This window comes from Anopheles coluzzii, chromosome 3 (genome assembly GCF_943734685.1).
Source record: "Anopheles coluzzii chromosome 3, AcolN3, whole genome shotgun sequence".
NCBI lineage: Eukaryota > Metazoa > Arthropoda > Insecta > Diptera > Culicidae > Anopheles > Anopheles coluzzii.
Window position 1 is genome coordinate 86,766,503 of NC_064671.1, and position 18,641 is coordinate 86,785,143.

General features: G+C 42.7%; 1 protein-coding gene across 12 annotated transcripts in view; it reads left to right on the forward strand.

Moving 5' to 3' along the window:
• The window catches only part of LOC120960211 (uncharacterized), a 30,571-nt gene that overhangs the window by 1,814 nt on the left and 10,116 nt on the right, over positions 1-18,641 (forward strand). For 10 of the 12 annotated variants that reach the window (XR_005752298.2, XM_040384256.2, XM_040384260.2 and 7 more), the window contains exon 2: positions 662-1,256. The gene's annotated coding sequence lies outside the window, so the exon portion shown is untranslated. The other 2 variants (XM_040384258.2, XM_049609152.1) reach the window with 2 other exon arrangements.

Consider the following 18,641-nt stretch of genomic DNA (forward strand, 5'->3'; position numbering starts at 1 on the left):
AAAGAGCACAGAGAAAGAGTGGTAGAGAATGACATTGGGGAGAATGTGCACCAACAGCAGTGTAGTGGTGCTGCTGCTGCTGCATTCCGCTCCGTTTTCCGCATTAGCCGCTGTTACGCGCTGAAATTAGATTAAAATAAAACAGAATCCTCCACCGAAAGTGAAATGCACACCCAAGGTTAGGCAAAACATCATCATTTGCGTTTGTGTCGTGCGTTTGTGCGCGCGTGTTTTTGCAACTCATTTATCGCGAAACCGAAAGATAACGCAGTGTGTGCGCGTGTGTGTGCCCTATGGCAAGTACGATCGTGGTTCCGTATGGTGCGATGTCGTGTTCGTTTCTGTGTGCGGTGCTGTGCCTGTGTGTGGGACACCTCGGTACACGGTCTAGGCGCAGCCGCCCACCGGGCAGTGAAAACTGATCCAATCATTACAATGGATGGTATTATTGAATCCGTTCGTAGCGGCGGCGTACGTCCCGACACTCATTTTCCTAACGTACTAGATGGTTGCTACAGTTATTCACCGCGGCGTTGTAGGAGCGGGCTCAAGAAATGTGTTGCCATCCCTAGAATTTCATGTGAGCGCCGTACGTTCCCGCTACGAACGGATTCAATAATACCAGCCAATGCTTTTCTTTGTTTTAATGCTTTCCTGCTAGGTTTGATTGTGTTCACCGGCTTTCCAGATGTTTTAGAGCAGAAAAACGAGTGCATGTGTATAAGTGTGTCGTGTGTGTATGTGAAAATCAGCTCGAAACAAAGATAACAAAGGTGTGCGTTGCTTGCCTATCCTCCACATTCAGCTATGTGTGTATGTGTGTGGTTCGAGTGGGCTCCGTGTCCTGACAGCTGATGTAACTCCTTAATCGAGGTTGCGTTGGTTTCCCAGTTTGAAGAGAGAGAAAGTGTACACATGAAGAAAGTGTGTTAGTGCGCAGTTTTATTCAAGCCAAAGTGAGCAAAATATTTTCGGTACACAATACACAAATACACAATTCCGTGTGTCTCCTCCCTAGTGGTTGTGCGATAGAGTGATAACCTGAGATTCCGACAGCACGTTGAGATCCTTCCGCACTCTACTACCTGCAACATACAGCAGCTGTCATCGTTAATGGGCTGTTTATCACCGTGCACGGTTTGACAGTGAAGGCACGAGATTACTAAAGACCGCGGTGACCGAGGTGTATCTCTCCAAATAGGACATCAACTACAGCAAGGCTTCCGAAACCTATGGTTGGCTGCACATTTTCATATGTAAGTATATGGAGCCTGGGCTCCCTGATCTCTATACACCACCTGTTCATCGACTTCAAGGCTGCCTGCCTGACACTGTAGCTTGGAATGAGCTATGGAACATCATGCCAAAGAGACCTGGGACGTAGATCTGGCTGTTAAAAGGCCACTCTGAACGGAGTGGGCAGTGCAAAGTGAGAGTATCGAACTTGTTTTGAGAATGGTCTTCGAAATTGTAATAGGGTTTGAGGTTAGGTGTAGTACTCTTTAATATACTGTTAGTTCTGAAACCCAATTAGTACTGAAATGTCTCCAATACTGTTGATACTAACATCTAATGATGTAACGAGGACCGGGTAATGCGTAGAAACCTGAAGTTGTAGTCTCAGAAACTTTGATACATTAGCGCCGACCTTATTTCTCACAGATTTGGCACTACAATCATAGTTCTAGGCCGGTCAAAAGCATCTATAAGACTTGACTGTCTATAACTTCTTGGTTTACCCATAGCAGGTTAGTCGGACGCTGTTGGTAGTAGTAGTTCAACTGCTATACTTTGGATGAGATGTGGAAACAACAATTAGTGGTATTGCAAACACATTCTATAGTTTGAGATCATCCTTGACACTGTGGACTTTAGGCACTAATGTCTATCAAAGGAGCATACATCTTGGTCACTAACGGATGTTCTAAAAATTTAATGGGCATATATATGAATGGGCACGTTGCTCTTCAAATCTATAAAAGTTATCTATATAGTTCAGCGGTTTTCAAACGGTGGGGAATTTCCCACAAGGGGGAAATTATGAATTCTTTGGGGAAATTTTTGATCCAAATTTCGCTAAATACCCTAGGCTGCCACGCTCTCCACCTGCTCATGAACTCGTGAGAAGGTTATTAAATCCTACTTGCACCCTACATACATTCCAGGTTTAAACAGAATAGGTGAATGAGTCTGGCATATAGGCACAATTCAGATACTACGGTAGAATTTTGGATTCAAATTCCCTTACACAATTGAAACACATGTGTAAACTATCTATTCATAATGTTGATGTAACGCAGGCGTAGCGTCGAAGGTAAAAGATTGCCCAAAAATTGTAGGGAACGCATTTCGATCAGCAACCGACACACACACACTCGCTCCCACACAAACCGCGGTACAATAGAAGTTTGGCAATTTCCACTTCTGCACACACACACATCCATGTCCAAATGCGTGGTTTCGCAAACGCGTTCGCAGAATTTTCTGCCAGGAGAAGGTAACGAAAACGCCCAAGTGTTTTCCGATGCGTGGTGCGCTGATGTGTGGTGGTGTGCAGGAAAAGCGGAAACAACAGCGTGTAAAACACACACGGAACGATGCGCGGCCCTCGCGCAGTTGTTGGTGCGTTTTAATTTTATCCGATGATGGAACATTTTTTTCCCATCCCAAGTCCATCTTCTTCGCGTCGCTGACGTGCGCTTGTACACGGTCCCGGCACACGGCTCTGGCCCTCTGTCCGCGCTGCGCGTCGTTTGCGAAGAAAAGCCGTGGTCCGTTTTCTCTAGCGCCGGAAAAACACAGCATGTTGTCATGGGCCCATGATGGGAGTGGAGTGTTTTTATTCACCACCCAATTCGATGGAGCCGATCTTGTTGTTAATGAAGTTTTGGTTCAAGGAAAAACACGAAGGTAAGGGAACGAAATCACTCGGATCGTTTGTGGACAGTGATGCATTGGTTACCGTTTTCAATTGCAAGCGACTTTTCGGTTGTTATTCTTTGCATCTTGCTACTTTAGTTATTTGTCTTAGAAAAAAAGTAACTGCTTTCAATGAAATACAGCAAACCAATGCTTTTGAAATAATGTACACCTTGGTTCCCCATTTACATGCTTCTAAAATTATGTCACTTGCGTTGACTCAATCAACGCTTGTGGAATACAAAAAAAGCAATGCGTATGAACAGGCTTTATCGAATGGGGATTTCCAAGGTGTCCAGCGATGGGACGACTCCACTAATCATGAGTGCAACTTTCCTTGAACAGACCAACCTGAGATGAACATGGGTATGAAAGAATATACATTCTAGTCTTGCTTGTATCACGATTTTGAGCAGTCGATCGTTATCAGAACCTGGTTGAGATTTTGCTGCTTATGTTCGAGTGGCTGGATGGTATAGTGGTGAACGTATTGGTTTATGGTAAGGACAGACAAAGTTCGAATCCCATATTTAATTACACGTCACCGTTTTGTGGCTTTATGACGAAGCACAACTGGAAGTCTGCAAAGTCCAATTAGATTAACAAAAAATATTTGGCACTATCCGGCAATAATACATTGCCGTACTTGTCTTTACAGGGTTTTACAAGTAATTTTGCAATGTGTGCTGCATATTTTGTCGAGCACGAAATTTACTTTAATAATATTATCCTGTCCAAGTTTAATTTTGACAGCCCTATGGAGGTGCAGGTTTGGCTTTGTTTTCTACATTATTTTACACATTTTGACACAATGCATGCACAAAAACAAAAGGAAGAAGCCTAAAGCTTTAAAATGATGGGTCGTTTGTTCCATACTCCTTTTTTTCACTAAGTAAATAGCATTTTGAAAATGCATCTCACAAGTCTGCTATGTTTGGTTTGCTATCTAGCAGACATAGCCTACTACAAGAAATAAAGACAGATCCACTATCTGATTCAAAGTCTATATAATACAGAGGTCGAGTCATCTAGGACATTTGATCAAAAAGCGTGGGAAAGTTTTGACAGTTAGATGAAAAAGCTTCAATAGTTGCATCGCAGCATGTATTGATGTTTTAGTTATGGTACATGCAGTGGTTTGGGAGCAGTTTTGGTCATTTTTATAACGTTTGTTCATAATACTGTAGTATGTTTACGAATATCAAGAAAAGATAGAATTATTGTGCAGTTATCGATTATAACAAGATCAGTGTCAAAAATTAAGACGAAATCATGTGGAGCTCATGAAGACCAAAGCTAAGAAGCTAGTTTCCTGATAGAGGTCGTTTTTAAGTGATGAATTACTGATAAAACTACTTCATGCCACGTTCATGAGATGGACATTTATATTTTCATTACATTTTACCCAGAAAAACCCAATTGACCCTGAAAAGTGTTTGGTTGTGTGAAAATGTTCACTGTCAAAAACAAGCTTTTTCAAAATGGTGGATCAAAATCGAGCTATGCATCGACCTCTGTATTGTATAGATTTTAATCTTATTGGTTATTTGACCGTTTAGGTATAACGACAAAATGTATTCAACAATTTGCTTTTCTTCCTTGCCATACCGCACTAAGCAATTGACGTTTGATTACTTCGACGTTTTATCGTTTTTGATGGCTGGGAATTCCTCTACAGGAAATACAGTAAGAACAGCAGAGTCTCTTTCTCTAACACCAAGTACGGCCACAGTACGGCAGGCAGCCCTCTCTTTTCTGTACCTGTGTGTAATTTTCAATACCACCGTAAGCGGCGCTCCGAATTTGCCCCGGGTCCGTGGGTCGGGAATAACATTCTTCGACTGTTGGTTATCGCGCAAAATAGCACTGCGTAGGCGTACAATGCGGGCGTGTGTGGCAGCAATTGTTGCGCATGTAGTGGCAACACACACACACATAAACGACGCCAGTCGAGAGCGTGGACCGTGTTTGGCGGGGCTTGGAACACACGTCGTTATCAAAGGCATCCAAGCCCGTCGTTTTGGGGTGGCCATGTATGTGGGGTTGGTTGAGAGACGAGAGGGGACAGAGTACATGAGGGTACATGTAAGTAGTTGAATGGGTGTTTGTTTGTCATTTGCACGCGTCTCTTGCACCCGTGGCCGCGGAGAATCCGCTCACACAGCTGTAGTTGGTAGTGTGATGTTCGTTCGTTCTATTCCGGATGTCGTTCGTTGTAGATTTTCGTGCTTATTTATCGATTTACTACCGGCAATGGTTCTGTTCCGTTGAATTGTTTGCAACGGTTGAGGGTGTGTTCGCTTTGTGTAAGATAGCGTCGAGGCTAGGGAAACAGTGATAATTCTGAAACAGGTGCTCTGAAACAGTGATAATCAAAACAGGTGTTTTTCATGAAAAACTTAGTTAAATGTATTATGTAAGATGTCTTAGTTGAATTAGCAAGAGTAACAACACAGCAGATGACGGGACATAGACGTCTCTTTTCCTCAAATATTGACATTTTTCTGCTTGTTCTGATCATTCTATATGTCCCACTTGATCCATTTTGGAGTGCCTCTAAACAACGTTTGGTTTGGTCTTAACATCATTTTACTTCTTTTTTATAGTAAGTTTAAGTAATATGGTTTTTACAGCTCTCGGATTAGATCATATTTCGCGTCGGTTAGATCGTTTGATGGAGCTTTGTATTTAAAAAAGAGCTTCTGATATGTTTTCTCTATAAATGCTAAGATAAAGGGCAATCTATTAATTACATCAAGAAGAATGCTACATTACATAACATCCTAAACGACTTTGAGTTTCAGAATTAAGGTGAATAAGTTGCATTTCATAACGCTTATCCATTTTTCGTTAAGTGATTGATGATGATTATACCAAACTGAAGGTTATGGGTAAGGGTACATCGTCTTGCGTTTGCTTAAGAATCTGACTCATATGTGAGCGCCGTCAAATCTCATGACCGTTTTGATTGCTGCCCCTCCGGTCATAGGTCACACCTTGCCATTCAATGCGATCCTCAGCTTCAGCTTCAGTTGGTTCCTCTATTGATGCTTGTCTTCCACCCCAAAATCATCAGCACCATCATTTTGCGATGATTTTTAAAATAGCTTCAGCAAATATTTACTACTCATACTGTGGGGTTTGCTTGCTCATCATAACTAATTACAATTTTGCGGTGGGTGAATAATCACGATTCGTTAAGAGAAAACACGTTTGGAAGGAAGCAGGTATGGAAATGAGATGCGTCCAGTTGCCAAAACTGATGACCGGAATGTGATTGACCAGCTTCAGCGGAACACAACCGATGACGAAGCGCTACTAGAAATGGTTTAAATGCAATATAATTATGTCTCTCAACCAGCATCGCCGGCACAAGCACGCCTATCCACCAGCCCCACTTTGTGAATCATTCAAGTAGAAATAGTACAAATTCGTAAAGTTATATGACGTTTATTTGCATCCTCACTTATGCAATACCTCAATGATTCGCCTGTTGCAGATAGATATATTTCGTTTTCGAAAAAAGAAAACACAATTACGATGACGTTACGGTGACGTTACTTCCTCTGCCACTAACCGTAATGTAGAGCCACTCTTCATTTCGCCTCTTGCTTCCGCGCTTTGGCTAGTGCCAAATTGCATCACCAGTGCAGCAGTTTGCGCCTCGGTGCGCTACGCGTCCGAGGCGCAGTGCAAGCGGTGCACATGTGAAGGGTGTGACGACGGCATGCGTTGATGTGAATGGTCTCTGATGGTGACCGATTCGCGATCTCTTAATTACATACCACGGTACATCTTCTTCTTTCTGTTGCGAGTGCAGCAAAGGCACGTACCCGTGATTGCACTGCGAGCAACTGTGTTGCGATCTAAGCCTCTCTGTTTTTGTTGCATTTTGGTGGCATTACAAAGAATTTTGGTGTGTGTATGTGTTTTTTTTTATCACAAAAAAAGAAAGCAAGATACAGCGTCCCTATGCAGCACGGGTGAATTACCTTTTGTTTCTAATTTATGCTTCACGAAACTCAAACATACGAGTGATGCGGTCGCAGCAGCGAGTTTTTCTGTTTGTTTCTCCCCTGTTTTGACAGCGATCCTCGGGTCGAGAAGAAAAGCAAATATACTTTACTTGGGCGTGCGCAAATATCGCAAAACACATCTGCAAGGTAGCAACAAACAGTGAAGTATCAGTATACCTGCACACTGTACATTGTAAAGCGGTAAACACGAAATGGGTTTTGTATTTCAAATTTAGAATGTTTTTTTAAAGATATTTAATTTATCTGTCATTTTTATCACAATACTATGTAGTTACAAAATCTAATTTGAATTTCCTGGTTTGTTTGATAGGCAATGATTTGTTGTTTAGCTGTTGAGCAAACTTAGTTTTGGAAATGAGGTAATATTTTGCTTATTAGAAAATAGAGTTTGAAGATTTGAATTGAGGCATTGACTGAAATGAATCAAGAGAGGTAGATTATATCTGCCAACTGGGCTTGGAAAATACCTCAAAATACAACAGTACAAAATACAATATGAAAATTCTGAGTGAATTGGGCAACGATGCCGTAATTGATCGTTGTTCGCTCTACCTTAAAGCGTAAATATCGTTAATCGTTTGTACCCATTATCTCCTATTATCTCTATTGCAATACTGACAGCTACTAGCTTATGGCGTAAAGATAAAAAATAAACTGTCTAGACGACGGCTAGTCTCCAACTATGCTGATGACCGGTTACAATTTTATCATACCTTGTGCGCAAAAGACAAGGTTGTCCGGACATTGGTAATTGGTAGTGTGTAACGCCTACATGATGTTGCTACAGTTGCTGTGTTGCTGTGGATTAGTGTTGGCTCTTTACTACCCTGCTAAGTCTACACTTTAATACTACAGTAATAAAGAAGCAAACAATATGATATATACAGGGTTTACCTAGCCAATCCGGCAAAATTGACAAATGAAATGAGAGAAACAAAGAGAGAAACAAAAAGATTAATAAAGAGAGAAACAAAGAGAGAAATAAGGAGAGAAATAAAGAACGAAACAAAGAGAAGAACAAATAGAATGAGAAAAGAGAGATAGAAAGAGATAGAGAGAGATAGAGAGAGAGATAGAGAGAGATAGAGAGCGATAGAGAGCGATAGAGAGCGATAGAGAGAGATAGAGAGAGATAGAGAGAGATAGAGAGAGATAGAGAGAGATAGAGAGAGATAGAGAGAGATAGAGAGAGATAGAGAGAGATAGAGAGAGATAGAGAGCGATAGAGAGCGATAGAGAGCGATAGAGAGAGATAGAGAGAGATAGAGAGAGATAGAGAGAGATAGAGAGAGATAGAGAGAGATAGAGAGAGATAGAGAGAGATAGAGAGAGATAGAGAGAGATAGAGAGAGATAGAGAGAGATAGAGAGATAGAGAGAGAGAAAGAGATAAATAAAGAGAATGAGGGAGATAGAGAGAAATATAGAGAAATATAGAGAAAGATAAAGATAAAAATAAAATAGAAAGAGAGTAGAAAACGAGAGAAATAGAGAGAACGAGAGAGAAATAGAGAGAAAGAGAGAGAAATCGAGGGAACGAGAGATAATAGAGGATATAAATAGAGGTAAAGAAAGAAAGTGAACAAGAAAGAAATAAAAAGAAATAGAGAGTGAAAGTGAGAAAAAAGGAGAGAAAAAGAGAGAGAGAACGAGAGAGAAGTAGAGAAAGAGAGAGTGAACGAGAGAGAAATAGAGAGAAAGTAAAAGAGAAAGAGAGAAAAAGCTAAAAGTACTGAGAAACAAATTAGAACGAATTGTTGTCGCTTCCTTACCTTTTTCCCTTTCCGTACCTTGGATTCATGATCATTTTTCCTAACCCACTCCTGCCTCCTGTCCCGCTTCGCTTGAGATGTTGCAGTTGGTTCGTCTGGACAGTGAGCGGCAGAAAGAAGGGTAGTGTAGGTGGGTAGTCGCAGTTGTGTGTGGGCAGAGCTTAGTATATCTGTTTACTCGATCTACGTCGAAGCCGTTACTGTGGTGCGCGCCTTTTGGCTGTAACACAACACATACACATGCACACTGGCGTTACCGGTAGTCGTTTCGTCTCGGTTAGCTCGGTCGCGAAATTTACTTAGAGCGGCCACCGCACCCTCTCTCTCTCACATTAACTTACTCAAGCGGACGCACCCACTGTCTGTCTTGCTCGCGATCGCACGATAGTTTGGTAATTTCATCAGCATGTTACCTTCTCAGCCCTTATGCCTCAAAACTGAGGAGGAAGTGCCGCACACAACCAGGGAGAAAAGCGTTAACCGCAGGGCATAACGATGAACTCGTGGGATAGTTAATGTGGTGCAGCCGCCAGCGTCGTATTATTACGACCGAGCGGCTTGAACGACGAGGCAAGCGGCCCCAAGCGAGATCGTGGGGCGGTTTTTCAGTATCGAATTTTTCATGAATGAACCTGCCGGTGGTGGGTGGGTGAGTGGTGGCGATGGTCATGGGTGGCAGGGGGCTAGGAGTTTCTCCTGTTTATAAATAAAATTCCTCTCGCCCGTTGCCCTCACCCCGAGCAGTTGTGCGGGTGGTAGGCATGTGTCGGCTCGCGAAAATAGCTGCAAACGAGTGGGATGCTGCGGGCAACTATGAAGGCGCATGTAGGGGCCAGGTGCACACGAGGACGGTGGCAAGCAGATAAAAAAGTGGATAAAAATGGGCATATTTTATTTCTTTCCCTTGCACTCTCAACGGGTTGGTGCTGTGTCGGCCGTAAGAACGATGCTTAAAATGTGAGAAAAATTTGGCAAACTCGTCGTGCGCGTTAAGTCGGAAGGCAGTGGCAGTAGTAGTAGTAGTAGCATGTGTTTTGGGCGTATGGGAGCGGAAAATTGGATTATCGTTATGGATGATCGGCGATCAATGGTCGCGAGTGGTCAAGCGCGGTAGTGTTGCGATGGTGGTGCTGTGTGTAAATAAAGTCCCATCTTTGGCGTTTCTCGTGGTGGAATGCACGTTTTTGCGCTTCTGCAATCTTGTTTTCGTACCGCGGAAAGAGGAAGGGTATTGGTGTGAGTCCATCGTCAGTTCGGCAATTTTCACATGTTCCGAATCATTTTCCTCTAACGATCGCCTTACTCACCGAACCGTGGACAGTTTAATCTGCATTTTGGCACGTTCGCTGATCGTGTCGTTTGCCTGCGGAGCGGGATTATTGTATCCCCCGTATGGTTTCTATCTTGTTTTCGATTGGACATTTGAATTATATTTTAACTATGAAAAGGTAATATATTTTTAATTGCAATTCTTTGTTTTACTGCTCTCTATTGAGTGATCAAATAATCGCTAGCCGTTCGATACAACCAGCTATACTAGAACAGCACGTAATGGTGCACATACCTAGGGAAAGTACTCTACGTACTAGGACTTCTGTCCAAGAATGATGTCCGCGACGGGAGGGCAAGCGTCCTTCCCAGGTTTCCCTAGTAAACCTTGTATGGTAAACATACCCAAGTTTAGTTTAGTCGGATGAGCGGACGTTCGAGAGATTTAAAATACCTACAGTTTTTAATTTTCGGACACTTCCTTGGTTCTTTCTGACCCGGAAGTGTACTTAATGTGACGAGAATTGGATTGTACGGCACCCTATTTGGACAGGTTCCTTTTGGAATCCAATAGCAGTTTCCACAAAATTTCTACATATTTTGGTACCGATCACACGATTTCAAGACAGTTCTTAATTTTTTTTAAATCATTCTTTTTGGCAATTAGTAACGCGATGTCCTAAAATGTTGGGGTACTAAAGGACAACCAAACTTAGTAACGGTCTATACATTATGGGGCAAATTCAATCTACTATGTGGGAAAGAATTTAATAAACATCAAGAAAAATTAATAGAGGAGATGCGTACGATACTAGTCATATTGGGCATGATTGTTGACGTCAATATTCCATGCAAAACCACACGCGAGTTAGCTTATGAATGATTTTTTTGTGCTGAAGCATACATATTTTATCAAGGAAGGATAATGCAGGGTTTTCCATGTCAACTCCACATATGAATTTTTTTTTCATCGCGTGCAAGATGTTAATCCACGTCAATTAGATATTTCATTTAAATCTTTATAATTTTAAATTTCTTCACCATAATTTTCAACACGTTTCAAGCTGAATTGAGTTTGACAGTTTTTTGTGATGTGTTGAAAATCATATGTAAAATTGTAATTTTATTAAGATTAAGAGAAACCCTGTAGCTGTGTTGAAATCGATATTTTAAAATGTATTAAAAGTATGGTTATCTAGTTCGAATCTAGTTACCCGGTCTCGTAGTACAGTCATCAACTCGTACGACTTAACAACATGCCCGTCATGGGTTCAAGCCCCAAATGGACCGTGTCGCTATACGTAGGACTAACTATCCTGCTATGGGGGGTTAATTCATAAGTCACTGAAAGCCAAGCCCACAAGTGGTTCAGGCAGGCCTTGACCGAAAACGTGTTGTTGAGCCAAAGAAAAAGAAGAATCTAATTCGACCAGATAAAAAGAAAACCAAACGGTTTTAAAATGTATCTTTGTTTGGACACAAATGGTGAATTCAAAATCGTAATTGTCTATATGCTACAACCCGGATAATGAATATAGTTCCAGTGACAGCCTGAAATTTCAGCTTTCTAACTGGAAATAGAAAACGGGTCATAATCAGAAAACACACAAAATTATTTAAATAACCGCAAAAAAACAATCTGGAAAACCCTGTAAATATGTTTGTTTTTCGTTTCTCATATCATATATGCTTCAATCTACTAACTTCAATACTGGTTCAATTCAATATCGATTGTGTGAGATAAATCGCCATATAACATAAAGACTTTTGTACATTTCAAACTCTTTTTACGAGTTACGAGCCATTTACCTCCAAAAATCTCACTTTAATTGGTTCATTTCCACCCCAATAAAAAAAGTTTGTTAAGTTTTGAAGCGTTGTTGCGTAATTTCCCGGAGTGCGTGTTCCCTCGCAACGACGCAACCGACGGTAAGCAAATGTGGCGTTCCATAAATCAAGATATACACCCGGCGGTGCTGCGGAGAGTACCTGTCCGCAAAATGCGCAAAATATTTCGCACGTTGACCTACTACTACTGCGTGTGGTGGTGGGGTGTCCAATCCCCCATCCCTCCCCAAACGCTTGATGAAAGCGTTTTGCGCATTCTTTTGCCTTAATTGAATAAAACTGTCCACGAATGATGGTATGAGTGTGTGTGTGTGTGTGTGTGTCTGGTGGATGGGCGCCCCGGAAAAATGTTAGCTCTAATAATTCGGGACACACCTGGACCACACACACACACACGCCTTTTTACCTTGACGTAAATTGGTTTAATTGAGTTTTCGGGCAATGGGGCTTGGAATTAAAAATGTGTGTCTTTGAAAGGGGGGAAGAAGAGAAAACAGGGAGAGAAAGAGAGGGTGTGCGCGCGTGAGAAAAGTATTTCCTTCGTCGCCGGTGTCCTCTCTTGTGTGTGTGTGTGTGTGCGATCAAGGGTGTGGGTTACCCCTTAATTCAGCTTGTTTTCCCCGAAGATCGATGATCGTGCGAGGCCGCTTGGGTCGTTTTGCATGTGACTGGCAGTGTTTCGTTTTCTTTCCTCCTCTGTTAGCATAAGAGCTATTTTTTTGTACCACTCTGGAAGTAATTCCTCGGAAAAAATGGAAAAAGACAAACAACAACAAAAAAGGCACAAAACTAAAGCATTGCCCTGTCTCTATCTTTCCAAATCCGAAGGATCCTTCGGGGATAGGCAGAAGTAGAGAAACCAACAGGTGGTAGTTGTGTGTGGAACGGTGGTGTCGGCATCACGCGGCGTTGTGCCTCTCGTTCGTGGATCTAGAGCGTTTTGTGATGGGAAGCGGAGGGAGGATGCTTTTTTTGCCGTTCGCGGCTTATTTTAAGGCGAGGAGAATCTGTCTTCTTTATTTAGAAAATTCCACACCCAAGAGCGGAGAAAAACGTCGTCGCCGCCGCCGTCGCTCGCCGTGTCTCCCGTTTAGGTCCTTGTGGTGCCTCGCTGCGCTGATTCCATCGCTCCCGGTTTCCCGGTTTTGTTTGATTTCGGCGTTTATTTGGCCGGTAACTGCCCGTCTTCCCCCAGCAGCAGCACACCCCCCACTGTTTCGATGACAGTGGAATCAGCAGCAACGAAGCAGAGGGAAGATGCGGCGAGGCGGGCTCGAAACAAAACGAGTGGGTGTCACTTTGGTTTTGGACACCGGCAGCGGGCGTGTGACAAGAAGCATTGGCGGCGGCAGTACGTACGTCTGTGTGTGTGTGTGTGTGTGTGTAGGATGGTTGAGTTTTTGCGTCATCAATGGTAACCAGGCGGCTCCATCGGGTTGTGTCGGGGGGTCGTCGAGCATATTGGTTGAAATAACACGAGGGGGACGGTTTTGTGGCAGAAACCGAGAGCAGAACTCTCGCGCTCAGTTACACGTACGGCGGGGCACGTAAATACGTCCTCCCACGAAATTAGACACAAACACCCCCTTTGATGCTCCGTGCCGTGGTGGCGTACCACACCACAGTGCAGTATTGATTTTGTTCTATAGACTGCGATTTTTCTAGGTGAAGTTCAACAATGGTCACAGGTGGCGAGCGATAAACCTAGCTTGGAGGGGAGATTAATTTAGAAAACGGTTGTTTATGCAGGGATTTTTTATTGTTCTACGGACTGGTTGGTTCGTTCGTGCAGTAACATACTGTGTGGTAGTGGGATCGAATCTCCCGTACACTAATTTTAGCTAAGGAGTTACTGATTGTATGGTAATTTTGTGTTTATGCCAAGGATCTATTTTCCAGCAAGTCTACCAGACTAGCTGGGGTCGCGCACTGGTGTAATTTCCTGCTAGGAAGTCCTAAATCATTTTTCTGAAATCTGCAGCAATCTGCCCGATGTTCCGATAATGCTTTAGATTCTGTATTCTACGACATGTTTGAAGCGGCGCTTACAATTCCTAAATTTACGGCTGAACGAACCGTCGTTGTAAATGACCAAGAATTGCTTTTATGTTCGTACCAGGAAGTGGGAAGCAATCTGACATGTTTGGAAAATGTCAATTGGGTATTGTTCCACTGACATGCTCAAAGTTTTCTGTCTTAAATTATAGAAGGTGTAAACATTGGGGCTAAACAATCATCTGAAATGAGCGAATTAATGAATTGAAGTTCTTCGCTACAGTTGCATCACTCAAAATACGAATCAGTGATGTTGATGCTACAAATCAAGTGCCAAATATGAAAGAGAAAATAGGTTCTTAAGTTATAAAAAATATATGAACGGTTTATAGCTACCATATCGAAATCAAAGAGAGCCACATGCAACTCCCGGCGTTGAACATTTGATTTGGATTATTGAAATATGTTAAAGATTTTTCTGTATAATATTCGCGCTGTATGGCAATGAAGTTTACTTGAGGTTAATTTGTTTTTAAGCAACATATTATAAACTATGCTTTTATGCGCCAACAATCAGGTTTCTTACTGTATTTTTTTAAATTTTTCGCCAGCTATTCGGTTGACCCAGTCGCCCAGAATCTTGCGGCTCAAAACATTCTACTTGTTCTTCAATCATCCCCTAGTTCGCAGCATCTTTGCACCTGCGTTTGTTATCTCACATAAACGCGCTTGTTTGCATAACATGGCCGCAATTCCAATATTTCATGCTAGATCGTAATGTAATTAGGCAGGCTGGTGAAGATCGTCGGGCTTAACAAGCCACCTTTCTCATCCGCCCCTGTGGGGAGCGCTTGATTCGCTTGTGGACAGATAAATTACTCGGCAATAATCCTTATGACGATATTGCGGCGCGAATTTCACCCTTCCAAAGAATATCTACGTTGATATCGATTTGGTGGAAAGTTTCTTGAACTAACACGTTCGCTGCGGCATGCGTGTGACAGCTGAAAAAGAATGTTTTGTTTTTGTTTTTTTCGTTGGTCCTTACTAAGTGTTTTCTGTAAACATCAGCTGCTTAACGACGACTGGAACGATCAAACGATGTTCACAAATAGCTAGTGTCGTGTTTTTCGACGCATGGGCTATTAGCAATAAGGCTAGCATGTATAAACATTATACGTGTTATTTTTAACATCCAGTTTTTCGGTCTCAGAATGTACTGAATTATGCTGATTTTTATTCAAATTTATGCTTCGAAGGTCAAGGTTGGCATTGGGTTGTTTGCTAATGTATCCATACATTTACCTCCCTTGTAGGAAATGTCGGACTAAATCCCTTGAAACCCTTCACTATGTGCGCGATCAATAAAATACAGCAACATTGTTGGGACACGCTAGCGATGTTGCGGAAAGGATTGCGCATCACAAACTGCACGTTTCGCGTTAAACTTGGCTTACCCTACGTTCTGCGCTTCCCCTTACCTTGGTCCAACATCGAAGGCAGCAGTAGTAATGAACTTGTTCTGCAGGACATGGGGGTAAGGGAGGCACTATCGCGATGTAGTAACACCTAATAACCTCGGCCATAAGGTGTGTGTGTGCATGAGGTGGAACATAAAATATCGTTCTAGCAAGCAGCTGCCGGTAGCGTAAATTTGCTGCACGCTCCACTGCGCGTTTGTTCTTCCGGGCAGAAAGAGACAGGAAGCTCTTGGACGCATGTGTCGTCAGCCCGCCCGCCTTTTCCGAGAGCGCAAACATTGCGCAAATGAAATGATTCGCAGAATCGCGAATTTGAACGGGGGCAATGGGCAACTTTATAGGGACGCTATTTTTTTTATTTTTTTTAATGGCAAGATTGTATTCGAACGAATGCGGCAGCCGGGCCCGACCGGACAGTCTCAGCTGTTCCACACCCGCGGCGCAGATCATTATTGCGGAATTGTTCGCCGGTGCGTGGAAAATTGGACCTCCCGATGGGCGGTTTGCCATTTTGATTTTTTATGACTTCATTTAGTGTTCAAGAAGGAAAGTGATAAAAAGGAGAGTGGGTGGGTAGTGGTGGGGCTTTTCTTTGCTAACGGATGTTTATCATTAGTAACCTGCTTTACGCGTGATAGATTCCTCCGCTACCAGACTTGAATGATGCTTGAGGGAAACCGGAACTACATTCTTTCGGATAATGGGCATAAAGTGAAGATTTTTTTTAAATTATTTTAGCGATTTTAGCTTCATGTGTTTCCATGTATCCATGTATATGGGAAAATGCTTTTTGGCAAATGAAATGATTTTTGTCTTTTTTTACTGATACCAATTTTCCATTTTTTCGTTCATTTCATTCGAAATCCTTCGTCAAAGGACATCGAATCTTCAAAATCTCAATGATTTTTGTTTTGACAATTTATTCTGTTTGGGATTGTATAATTTTGTCACTTTGTAAAATCAACTGATGAGTACATTATCTTATGGCGCTTGGATATGTAAACGTTTCTAAGCGGCCTTGTAGAAACCGCTGCATATATCGAATAGCATATATCACTGGGCGGTCCTAGTGATATATTCGCGGCATATATCGATGTATCTTGATCCGAGGATGTCTGGGCCACGGTTTTGGAATAAGAACTTGTTCTTGGACCTAGGATATGATGTTCATCATATATTTTATAGAGACCTGTGCAGTGGTGGGAGTTCGGAATCGGAATTATTCGGTTTCGATTCCAGATTGGGAATCGGCTCTAGGATTGATTGCGAACACGGGTTCCGATTCTAGAGCCATTTCCGTAATTGATTGCGACTCTGATTTCGCAATTCTGCAATCGACTCGCTGATTCTGCAATCGACTCCGGAACCTGAATCGACTTCGGATTCAGAATCGGCTCCGAAATTGGAATTTACTTTGGATTCATGTCAGTCCTAGAATTAAAATCAGGAATTTAGAAACGAAATTAGTCCCGCAATCTCCATGAGAATGGATCGTTTACCAGTAAATTTGGGTTTTCCAAACGCCTTTTCTCATCGAGATACCGAAATCGAATTTGATTCCGGAGCCGATTCTGATTGCGGAGTAGACTCCTATTAGTAAGGATAGGTCTCAGTTCAGAGTTGGAACGTATTCCTGGATATAACTGCTGTTTAAGCAACTATCTACTAAATTTAATGCATTAGCATGCTTCATTTGTTAAATTACGATCTTTCGAAAAATATGTGCATAATAAGGATAATCCCACTTTAATTCATTTTGTTGCATTTTTAAGTCTGTACAACCGCGCAACACGTTCGTTTTTCATCAATAAATTCTTCCGCACTGCTTGTCTAAACAATCGACAATCGTCTGCGTAAGCACTGGCAGGGCAGAATACAGACACAGGGCTGTAAAACGCCTTTGATGGTGCGAGGAAGTGAAGATGCGCGGTCACACATTTTATTGCAGCTCACTGCATAAAATACAACGTAAGCGTCGCATCGCTGGCGACAGTTTGAATGGCTTGTGTGATTTAATGATGCGAATTATGTTTATGGCGATTGCATTTTTATTGCAACACACACACACATGCCTAGACGCACTCATAGAGCGATCGTCTCAGCTGGTTGGGTTGGTTTCGGTTGGCTTAAATTCCGCTTCACTTCCCGTTCGCCCATTTTGATCATCCCGTGTGTGAGTGTGTATGTCTGTCCCGAACGGTTGACCTCTAGGGCGGATTTTCTTGTTATAAATATAAAAACTGCACCCATACGCCCCAAACGCAAACCCCACCGCACCCAAACAAATGAGCATTAACTTCGTCCATCAACAACAACCACGGATTCTTGCCCCGCGTTCGCTTTCACTTACTTGCGTATGCTGACCGCGCTCCGGTGGGGTCACTTTACTCTCCTATCCCCTCTGCGCGCAGTCGTTCACACCTCCGTGGGTTCGTTCGGAATGCTGCGTGCTAAGAGTTCGTAGAAGAAAACCCCCAAAGCAACAACAAAAAAAAAAGAAAAGGTTCTGTTTGGTACATTTTTTTCTGTGCCATTTTTCTTTCTTCGGGTCACGGGGCTCGTGGGCGCAGACCGGGGCAGGCTGCATGTTGATGCTGCTGCTCTCCGCATTGTGGAATGCTCTCACACACTCTATTCGCTGCACGGACGGGGGTGGTGACGATAGATCCCGTGGATGATGGTGTGTGGTTTGTGTGTGTGGCCGGCTCTCAAGATACTTTCCGATCGTGTGACATTCTTCCGGATGTGCTCCCGATGGGGAGCGGCTAGCTGTGGGTGTTTGGGAAAGGTACGGCACGGTCGAATTCAAAACTCCTCTCTCCTCCCCAAAAGAGAGACATGCAGGGAATAATTCTGAGCGTGGCATATCTCGTTACCGTTTGTCGTCATAACGCTAGACGCATCGGGATTGAAAATAGCCGCCGTGACCGCGGGGTGTTTATGTGTGAGTTTGTCCCCGTGCAGGATTTATTAGGCCAGATTCCTGTGCCGGGTCAGTTGACGTTGGATGGGAATTTTTTTGTTGCTGTATGTTGATCAGTAGATGCGACTTTTTGTTCTGTAAGGCGTAGCATTTTCGGGTGTGATGGATTCGCTATGTGCGAATGACTTTACTATATGACCTAGTCGATACGAACATTACCGACCTTGAACCCTAAAGCCTAGCGCACGTGGCTAATTCGTGTGCTGAAGTTTGGTTCGGAGAATTTCTATGCGATCGCTGATAAATATGAATCTCTTTCGAAATATGTGTCTAGTGAAGGTTGAAAGTCGATTTATTTGTTCAAGCTTTACTGAACAAAAAGGCTGTTATCTTTGCAC